General features: G+C 33.9%; 1 protein-coding gene across 8 annotated transcripts in view; it reads left to right on the top strand.

The window, feature by feature from the left end:
• Nucleotides 1-2,549: 2,549 nt before the first annotated feature.
• The window catches only part of LOC111063268 (E3 ubiquitin-protein ligase MARCHF5), a 33,862-nt gene continuing 24,897 nt past the window's right edge, over nucleotides 2,550-11,514 (top strand). For 2 of the 8 annotated variants that reach the window (XM_039436719.1, XM_039436758.1), the window contains exon 1: nucleotides 2,550-2,766. The gene's annotated coding sequence lies outside the window, so the exon portion shown is untranslated. Of the gene's footprint in view, nucleotides 2,803-5,840; nucleotides 6,118-11,514 lie in introns of those variants that run through there. The other 6 variants (XM_039436768.1, XM_039436723.1, XM_039436710.1 and 3 more) reach the window with 5 other exon arrangements.

The raw sequence follows: 11,514 nt of genomic DNA, 5'->3' as shown, positions 1-11,514 counted from the left end.
ACTCTTTCACAGCCACCTCATGTATGGACTGATCCTGTGGGGTCATGTGCCAGCAGCAAAGGATGTGCTGCTTCTCCATAAAAGAGCAGTCCGAACAATCACATTCTCTGCAAGTAGGGACCACTGCAAACCTCTCTTCAAGAGTATGGGGATCCTCAACATCTACAGCCAGTACGTGTTCTGCTCACTCTCACACCTGATGGACAACCAGGAAGCCTGGACGAGAAGAGGTGAACTCCGCAGCCACAATACGCGCCGAGCTGCTGACCTTGAGGCATCCCACACACAATTGAGCAGCACCTACAACAGCTATCCAGCAGCAGCCATTCGGATGTTCAACAGGCTGCCCAGTGAAGTGAGAAATCTACCACGAGATAAATTGCTAAGCACAATCAAGCAGAAGCTGAACGACAGGCCACTCTACGCATTTGCTGAGCTCAAGGATGAGCCCCTTTTTTGAAGCAGTTCAACTCCAACGAATGGACAAGATGGCGCTACCAACCAACTTTGTTCGTGACACTGTCTATCTGGAATCCCCAGTCTTCGACAACGACAACAAGTTTCAAGTAAGTAAGTATTTTTTATGACAATGAAAATATTCAATGCACTCCCACACAACTCACATTAGAGAAATTGAGGGCTTAAAGCTGTTCAAAAAAGCACTTGATGATTTTTTCATTGAATTATGTTCACTCAAATTAGCGGACTTCCTTGAGTGATGATTTTTGCTTCATGTATGTGATTTGAATTTTGTTGTTTTCTTGTCTGTTATGGTTTGTGTATATGAATATAATTATGATATATATAAATATATGTATATGAATATAGTGTATATGTATATATTAGTAATATTACAAAACTGACGTGTCATATACTGCCAGATTGCTGCTTCCTTTTTGTACGGTATGACAAATAAGAAAAAAAGAAAGAATTGTTGAGTCGTCGCTAAAGGTGCAATTCCTTAGCAAAGACACTATGATTCTAGCTGCGGCTATCAGTTGCTATAGATTTTTGTGTTTTTAATTTTTATATGACAAATCAAACTAGTACAATCTATCTAGTACTGGTCATGGATTGATAAGGAATTGAATTGAAGTATATGGATATATAGGCCTATAAATAGACTAAACAATAATATACTAGTCTAAATATAGGTTTAAAGTACAGTCTCAAGTGGCTAGTCATAGTCATCGCCAAGGATTTTTTTTCAATTGCGGATGATGCCTACAGCCTACATGGGTTTTTGCTTGGGCGTAAGTAATGAGAAGAGCGTGGGAAATTTTATGAGATGATCAAATCAAAGCTAACCTCGCAATGTCAGCCGCCTAGTCAGGTTTGATTTGGAACGCGTGAGTGAGGATGTTTGATTAACCACCCGAAATGTGATTAATTAAATACCCAACGTAGTGGCCAGACGTAGTTTAACCAAATTGGCGGATATTGAATGGCTCGCTCAAAGAGCAACGCCAGAACGCCATTGGTCTCGGCTATCAGATTAAATTCCAATGTTTTTGCTTTACTTTAACCAGAAAATACTAATATCAATAGCAGCAAGTAACAGCAGTTACTGGTTTGTTATTTTCCAGTTGTTTACTTCAGTTAGGTAGGTACCGCCTTACCGGCACTGAAATTCGATATTCTTCATATTTTAAAATCGATAGTGTCCCCAAATTTTTACACATGAATATTGTAAGTTGTTACTGTAATATTATCCTTGGTTATGCTGTAAGTGAACTTATTGCAGCATGACAATAAATTAGTTTTGTAGGCTACCGTATCTTATTATTTTCATAACACATTATAACTTTGAAGCCGATATCACATAACACATTATAACTTAACCGATATCGGTTTTGCGCGTAGCTAGAAATAACCTAAAAACACCATGAATCTGAAATAGACACAATCTGAAAGTTTTCCATACGATGCGTGACATCACTGCTGTGACGTCAAGATGGGTGGATTTGGCAGTAGATGCTGGCTTCAGAGGCTAGACTTCCCAGCGTGTCTATTCTATAACTGGTCTAAGATATAACCATAAAGTAGAAGGTATAACTCACAGTGCAATGTTGGTGTTGGTTACACTGCTTCTTTTTCAAACCTATTTATGTTTTATGAAAACTCCATCTGATAATATAACTTTTTCCATATAAATTATTACGATTTAAATTTCCAATCATAAAATACAATATTATATCTAACAAAATTTTTACAATTCAAGTGGCTACACATGCGTAGTACGTAAAATTTTAGGATCTTGGTCAACCTGCTCCACCTCCTGTTCGCAGTATACATACAGTATGGAAACTTGGCTAGTACCCTGGCGCAAAAATCCGCCATCTTGTTAGGAAGCGTCGCGTTGTAATAGTATCGATGGGAGGTTCGGATTACTCTAATGATCCGGATCAATATTGATCTCGTTCACTGCCACGAGCCAATCAGAAGAACAGGATTGGAACTTTCTAAGGTCACGTGACGTGTCCAGTATTTGCGCCATGTAAAAAGCATTGATGGATAGGCGTTTGATTGACAGTTTCCATTCTGTACCTATTCTGTGTCCTGTTTTCTGACTGTGAAACACTAACACTGATGAAAGAAGGCTATTTCGAGTTCTGTTTTGTAGATTTCTTGTTTTTGTGGTCATAATAATAATTATTATTATGTTCAGTTTTGTGAGTTAATTGAAGTGTTATAAATTTGACAACCAGTTCTTTTTAACTTGTAAAATTGATGTGTGGTCTATTTGTTTCAAAATCAACTATTGAGGTATTCAAATTATTCTAAAACTTGGATGATTAATTAGTAAGTCTAACCTTCTTTTACATCATAGCAATCTGTTTATATTCCAACACAGAATAATACTAACGATTGACTAATAGGAATCAGAAGAAAGTTTATTGAACCTTTTTTATTATGGATCTGGGTTAATTAATTGCTCCTGCATTCTGCTTAGATAATACCTAATTGAATTTTAAGAGTAAAAGTATTTTTAGCCTTAATAATCTAGTCTACATTCAAATTTTCTCATTTTATTAAATATCTATCTTTACCTATCTGGTTTTTATTTTTGTCAACATTTTTCTTGGCTGTTCTGTGATTGAAGAATGAATAAAATTGAACGTTGCTAAGCTATTGTTAGGTTAGAAACATTCTGTATAGATCTTTAAAATTATAACAAAGTATATTGTATTTTGATAAATTTAAACTGAAAAAACACATTCTTTTGGTGTAACGACGACTTTTTAGTGCTGGTGTGTTGTACATTCTCAAGCCGAACAGAAACTCAAAATGGTAGTCGCCACACCAAAAGAATATGAGTGTTTTTTCACTTTAAAGTTATCAAAATGAAATATAGTTAATGTTCAACCTTCTAGAGGCGCACTAAGACACTACCTCCGTAAACACGGAGGTGTAGTGACTGAGACTGTAATTGAAAAAAAAATTCAAAGATGGCCAATACGGTATGCACTTTTTCAAGAATTGACAGAAAAATGTTGAATACAAGTTCAGTTATAGGGTCTAGAAATTCAAAATAGCTAAACCTTATTGACTTCTATATCACCCAGAATAGGCGATTTTTTTTGCTCTTACCAGCGTTTTCTTAGTTTTTAGAGAATTCTTACATTTGGTACAAAATTTCAGGTAACTAGAGGTGTATTAGTTATGTAGGCTATTGCAGGGCCTAGAAGGTGTGCATATATTAGCGCTTCCCGTGTTTATCTGTGTTTTATCAGCATTTTCAAAACCTAATGAGCAGAAAATGTTCAAATTTTATACAATTTTTTAGCATAATATGAAATAACAGTTCAAGGAATGAAATGACAAATTTATAGCAACACTGAATTGGATTATTAATTGCGCTATAGGGCCTAATGATACCCCTGCCATTTAGCAGATAATCTTAACTCAGCTGGGGGACTCTAGCCTTTGCATGTTAGAAGAGACCATCATAAATATTAATATAATTTGTGCAAGAGCGCGCTTAATTATGCATAACCAAGCTTGCAGACGAGAAACGTACAATATCTGAAAAGAGCAAGAGGAACACTCACACTGTAAGCATGCACTTGATTGCGTTCAGTGTGAACAACGTGTTTCAATAGCATTTTTCAAATTTTGTTTTTCGGGTCATGCATGATTCGACGAAAATTTGCACATACCCATTCAATGTGATCATACCCTTATTCTCATGTTTCAGGATATTATTCATATTATTACTTTTGTGACCAAGAATAAATCTTTCAAGTAGTATCCTACCAGAGCGTCAATAAACATAGCATTGGTTCATTAGCACTATTGAAGAATATACATAGATTTTTCATGATACGACATGGTCTTAAATATGATATAAATACAAGAACTCTGATATCTCACTCTACAACAAATTATTATTTACTCTGTATCGATCAGCCATAACCCATAAAGAACACTACTTACCGGTACTTACTTCTGATGAGTAAGATGTATTCCTCACGGTCTTGGATCAGGGAATCATCAAATTTCGAATTGTGTCAAACTCTGTTAAGAGTAGAAACAGATTAGATAAAAATGATATGTAAGTTACTGGATCAGGCTGAATATTGAAATCCTTTACTGAGTAAGCTAGCAGTATAATCATTGATCACATATTTTCGTTTATAATAATATTGTTAGAAATACCGTACTGTATGTTCTGTTTTAATACTAAAGATAACCAACACTGCAAAAGTTTTCTATTTCAAGCCATTCTTGTTATGATTTGAGAAGAATTCTTATTCCAATAGTGACTTATATAATGAAATGAGTGATAGCCTACCTATTTACTTTTCAAAAAAATTATGTTTTATCTAAAAATTCCTTAAATCTAATAAAGCTATAAATATTAGCATACTACAAAAGCCGTGATTGTAATTCCTCTCGTAGAAATTGAGCAATACTGTAATCAAAATTGAAAAAAAAAACAATAGGTAGACCTAATTCAAAGCTCAAGCAACTCAACTTTACACTATATTTTTTGACAATAATTGAAATACGTGTTTGAATTTGAAAAAGCTAATTTAAAACAAGGCTAACCTACAAATTGGTTAACCAATAACTAAGAATATTAAGAGAACTCAATGATTACCACCCTTGAAATTCATGATGAAGGACAAAAATTGTATTGGTAAAATAAAATAAGAACCCTTTTTTCGAAAAAGTAGTTATCAGTTGAATTATTAGCGTTTATTAAAGAAAAATTCCACTCGACATAGGAATTTCAATGTAAACACGGGTTGAAGTGTACGCTTTTGAACAGCTGATCGGCTGTATGTTCTGGCCATGTAGATCTTTAGTAGGCACTGGTAGAAGGTATAACCAGGTAGAAGGTATAGGACTTATTTTATCTGTGGTATAACTCACAGTGCAATGTTGGTGTTTGGTTACACTGCTTCTTTTTCAAACCTATTTATGTTTTATGAAAACTCCATCTGATAATATAACTTTTTCCATATAAATTATTACGATTTAAATTTCCAATCATAAAATACAATATTATATCTATCAAAATTTTTTACAATTCAAGTGGCTACACATGCGTAGTACGTAAAATTTTAGGATCTTGGTCAACCTGCTCCACCTCCTGTTCGCAGTATACATACAGTATGGAAACTTGGCTAGTACCCTGGTGCAAAAATCCGCCATCTTGTTAGGAAGCGTCGCGTTGTAATAGTATCCATGGGAGGTTCGGATTACTCTAATGATCCGGATCAATATTGATCTCGTTCACTGCCACGAGCCAATCAGAAGAACAGGATTGGAACTTTCTAAGGTCACGTGACGTGTCAAGTATTTGCGCCATGTAAAAAGCATTGATGGATAGGCGTTTGATTGACAGTTTCCATTCTGTACCTATTCTGTGTCCTGTTTTCTGACTGTGAAACACTGATGAAAGAAGGCTATTTCGAGTTCTGTTTTGTAGATTTCTTGTTTTTGTGGTCATAATAATAATTATTATTATGTTCAGTTTTGTGAGTTAATTGAAGTGTTATAAATTTGACAACCAGTTCTTTTTAACTTGTAAAATTGATGTGTGGACTATTTGTTTCAAAATCAACTATTGAGGTATTCAAATTATTCTAAAACTTGGATGATTAATTAGTAAGTCTAACCTTCTTTTACATCATAGCAATCTGTTTATATTCGAACACAGAATAATACTAACGATTGACTAATAGGAATCAGAAGAAAGTTTATTGAACCTTTTTTATTATGGATCTGGGTTAATTAATTGCTCCTGCATTCTGCTTAGATAATACCTAATTGAATTTTAAGAGTGAAAGTATTTTTAGCCTTAATAATCTAGGCTACATTCAAATTTTCTCATTTTATTAAATATCTATCTTTACCTATCTGGTTTTTATTTTTGTCAACATTTTTCTTGGCTGTTCTGTGATTGAAGAATGAATAAAATTGAACGTTGCTAAGCTATTGTTAGGTTAGAAAAATTCTGTATAGATCTTAAAAAGTATAACAACTTACTAATTTTGGATAAAATTTTTTATAGTGTACGGTAATACACGTTAGACTGTAGTGTCCAGTCCGGTAAAAAGTGGCGTTTGTGGATTGGTCAGGCTCAGGGTATATTCTTAATCATTTCTTCAGGTCTGGGTTATTAATTTCTCCAATAATTTTATAAGTCGCTTTTCAATTAATATTATTTCATGCACAGTAAGTTAATTATTACAAAAAAACTAACAGCTCATTTTGTGATATAGACTTAACTTAGTAAGTTCCACTTTATACGAAGTATTTTATCAACATTGGTGATGCTATCATTCCACAAAGCAAATCTACATAGTTTTTAACAATGTAGAATTGTAATATATTAACAGAATATCGAACTTAATATCAACTACAGAAATTCAATAATAAATCATTGAAGAATATATTTCAGCTATTAGTGCTGGTATTTGCCGATGGTTTTTAGTAAAACTTGTTTACCCAAACTTTTTAACAACCGTTTTATTTACCGACGAGGCACACTCTCCAAGAACAGCTATCGTTAACATCAACAACCAACATAATTATTTAGGCAGCTGAGAATCCTCATTCCATCAATCCTAATCTTCCACAACATCAGTTTTCAGTAAACATTTGGGCAGGAATCATAGGAGATCATCTACTTCTGTTCGAGCTTCCTCCCAGGCTTAATGGCATAATCTACTAGTCTTTTGGTATAAGTTTAATGTCATTTAGATATGCTACTTTCATATAAAAAAAACTTTTCATAAAAAACCGAATATTCTATTTGCAATCAGCTACAACTTATGAGTTATTAGTTCTCTCCTCATAAAACAGCAAATTCTTGTGGTGTAATGTACTACATAAGAATACATTTTATTCAACTTTTATTTGAATTTAGTTTACACAGCTTACATAATTCTTTTCAGAATTAAATTCTCTACAATTTTTATTGCGAAAAATTATTTGTTTACTGGTCATTAAAGAAAGTTATTGGGCATCAAACGTAGAAGTCTGTGTTTTTCTACTTGGATTTTTTTGCATATTTTAACTTTCTTCTCAAAAAATACTCACACTACAGACTAGTTTTATTCAATTTTTCAGATATTTTTCCATATGAATCCAGCATAAGTTTTTAAAAAACTAGTCCCCAAATAAATAAAAATATATTAACAGAATATTGAACTTAATATCAACTACAGAAATTCAATAATAAATCATTGAAGAATATATTTCAGCTATTAGTGCTGGTATTTGCCGATGGTTTTTAGTAAAACTTGTTTACCCAAACTTTTTAACAACCGTTTTATTTACCGACGAGGCACACTCTCCAAGAACAGCTATCGTTAACATCAACAACCAACATATTTAGGCAGCTGAGAATCCTCATTCCATCAATCCTAATCTTCCACATCAGTTTTCAGTAAACATTTGGGCAGGAATCATAGGAGATCATCTACTTCTGTTCGAGCTTCCTCCCAGGCTTAATGGCATAATCTACTAGTCTTTTGGTATAAGTTTAATGTCATTTAGATATGCTACTTTCATATAAAAAAAACTTTTCATAAAAAACCGAATATTCTATTTGCAATCAGCTACAACTTATGAGTTATTAGTTCTCTCCTCATAAAACAGCAAATTTTTGTGGTGTAATGTACTACATAAGAATACATTTTATTCAACTTTTATTTGAATTTAGTTTACACAGCTTACATAATTCTTTTCAGAATTAAATTCTCTACAATTTTTATTGCGAAAAATTATTTGTTTACTGGTCAATAAAAAAAGTTATTGGGCATCAAACGTAGAAGTCTGTGTTTTTCTACTTTGATTTTTTGCATATTTCAACTTTTTTCTCAAAATCTACTCACACTACAGCTTCCAGACTAGTTTTATTCAATTTTTCAGATATTTTTCCATATGAATCCAGCATAAGTTTTTAAAAAACTAGTCCCCAAACAATTCAGCATCGGTGTATTTCACCAGAGGAACTGAATTCCGGGCGAAATCTTTCATCCTGTATAACTCGCTAATGAAGCGTTTATGGATATATGTTTATATGAACTTTTTTTCTTATTTTTACCTCTACTATCACGTATTAAAATATTTTACCATAATTATGAATCACCCTGTATATAGATTTCCAGGTAAACCTGACAACAATGATCCTTGTATTTTGGAAAACACCTGAGTTTCAGCTTCATTCATCATTAGCAACTCCATTATCATCACATTCAGATTTCGCACCATGATATAAGTTCATTAGATCATGGTCTATGAGAATCACCCGTTATATGCTCTTAATTTAGTGGAGAGGCGCGTATAAGGACACCTCAAGGATCAAAATTTCAAACACTCATAACTTTTGTCACAATGATCGGATGTCATTGTACCACAGCTCATTCTTCTCAGCATGTCAAGGCGGTTCCAAATCACGCATTATATGTGAAATTCGACCTAAAAATATAGAAATTCATCCTTGAGTGTACTTTACACAGTATTTCAATTCACAAAAAAATTACTACTACTTATTTGAAGCTGCATATTGTGAAATACTTCGGATAAAATTTCAAAATGTGGAAAAGTATTTCCTCTTTCCACTACAATAACGAATACTCTCGATTCCAGTATTATTAGTCAGTTACAACCGATTTTAAAAAGGGCGATTCCAGTTTTTCACTTTTTCGCGATTTTTCTGTTAATCAAGAGTCTGTTACATCATAGAAACTCATGATTGATTCCAAATTGTAGACAATTCATCCTCTACGAGCTCATAATTGCCTAAAATTCATCTTGAATCACTGTTCCCTATTATAGCACTGCCTATACCGTTAATTTATGAGAAAAGTATCCTCGATTTCTTGATTTTTTACGATCGAATCTTACATTACGATTATATTCTTCCATGTGCAGCAACTAAAACTGGTAGGAAAAAATTCAAGATCAAGTCTTTTTTATAATAATGGGTTACCGAGATACATAGCTTTGATTTGTCATTTCTTTGTGTATTGAAGTACTGGTAATCTACACTCAGGGATGAATTTAATATTTTTCGATCGAATTCGACTCATGAAGCATTTTTTTGAACCGCCTTGACCAGCCGAGAAGAATGAGCTGTGGTACAATGACATCCGATCATTGTGACAAAAGTTATGAGTGTTTGAAATTTTGATCCTTGAGGTGTACCCTACATATGCGCGCCCGAGGGAAGAAAAATTGATGTTTTAAGCGTTATTAATGTTATTTGAAGAAACTTTATTGATCTATATCAAAGTATAATCAGTTTTCCTTAAAAAATTTCATACCAAACTCATCGGATCAAAATACGTTTCCAATCGGTAAAAGAAGTGATAAGTTTCAAATTTCCAATATTTTTCCAAATAATTTTTAATAAATAAGATAGGACTATAACGTTTTTTTTATAATCTTAATGGCGGATTTGTACCACGTGACAGTCAATGGCCATACTTTGAGTAATATAGTTACTGTAGAGACCCACAAACTTGCTTTTGTTTTATGACATGTTACAAATTCCTTTTTGTCAATCAAACCTTTGTTGTACAACAAAAGTTTTAAAACTTATTTTTCTAACAAAAGTTACATATAACACAGTTTTATAACAAAGTTACACAGTGTAAACGCAGCTTTATCCATCGAGAGTCGGTAACTTTTGTTAATAACAGGTTACTATCTTCCCCACAACCCGCTCGCCCAGCATCCCTACCCTACAACTACAGCTGTTCCCTAATAACTACAGCTGCAGACAAAACACGTGACAAAGTTATTAACTTTTGTTGATAACAAAACTAGCAGCCAAAAGAAAATGTTATTAACTTATGTTGAAAACTTTTGTTTTAAACTCTGGTGTAAACGCATTATAATTTATTTACATTAGATCAGATGAAGATCATTATTTTAATGATCACACACATGTTTTAAATTCAAATTTGAAGACGATTTTTTGCTTTTTATTCCGGCTGTTATATCATATGAATAGTCTTGTTAAATGAAATCATATGGAAGTCAATTATATTGATAACAAGATCTTGTTAATAACAAGGAATTTTCTGTTAAAAACATGAGTTATTAACTTTCGTGAAGAGAAATTTTTGACGATTCAATCAAGTTAATAACTTTTTGTTAATAACTCGTGTTATTAACTCCGGTGTAAATGCAGCTTTAGTAAAAATATATATGATGAGTCCTGGTTGGACTTATTCCAGTTAGCACAGCCGAGAAAGTATGAATTATAGTCCCATTTAAATTTATGGTTTAAATTAAGGCTTATGAGTGTTTCACACCATATTCTCCTCAAGAAACTGGCTACTTATGAAGTGCGCGGTCCAGTCCTTGCCACCTTCAGAGCTTAATTTTCTGATAGGAGGCAGGTTCTCACCCTTGATGGAGCGAACTCAGGTCCACTACGAGTTTGTCACGGAGTGCCACAAGGTTCAGTGATTGGTCCTGTTCTGTTCCTGGTAATGATAAATGACCTCGGATTTATGGGCAACATCCTCATGTTTGCTGACGATGCCACTATTTTCGCAAGGGGTAGAGCACCAGACTTGTCCAAGAGGTTGGCAGAGGATATTTTTGAGCAGGTGAAGCAGTGGTTCACCAGCAACGAGCTGATGCTTAATGAAAGCAAAACCCAGGAGACAACATGCACTCTTGTTCGGGAGCAGCTTGACGATCTCACAGAAGTAAAGCTACTGGGTTTTACACTGGATGCTAAACTTGGCTGGAGTAGCCACATTGATAAAATCTGTCGGAAACTAGCCAGAGTGTACCTACTGAGACGTCTGAAGCCATTAATCTCCAGGAAGCATCTGGTAGAGGTGTATTTTGCTATGTTTCATAGCCATATCAACTATGGACTTCAGTTATGGGAACATGCTCCAGGCTGTAAAGATGTACTGCTCCAGCAGAAGAAAGCTCTAAGGATCCTAGATTCGGCGGGCTACTTGGACCACTGCCGACCCATCTTTATCAAGCTGAGAATACTCACGGTATACAATCAATATATCTGGCTTT

The sequence above is a fragment of the Nilaparvata lugens genome, chromosome 1 (genome assembly GCF_014356525.2).
Source record: "Nilaparvata lugens isolate BPH chromosome 1, ASM1435652v1, whole genome shotgun sequence".
NCBI lineage: Eukaryota > Metazoa > Arthropoda > Insecta > Hemiptera > Delphacidae > Nilaparvata > Nilaparvata lugens.
The sequence above is the reverse complement of the archived record's forward strand: the minus strand, read 5'-3'. Positions and strand labels throughout refer to the sequence as shown.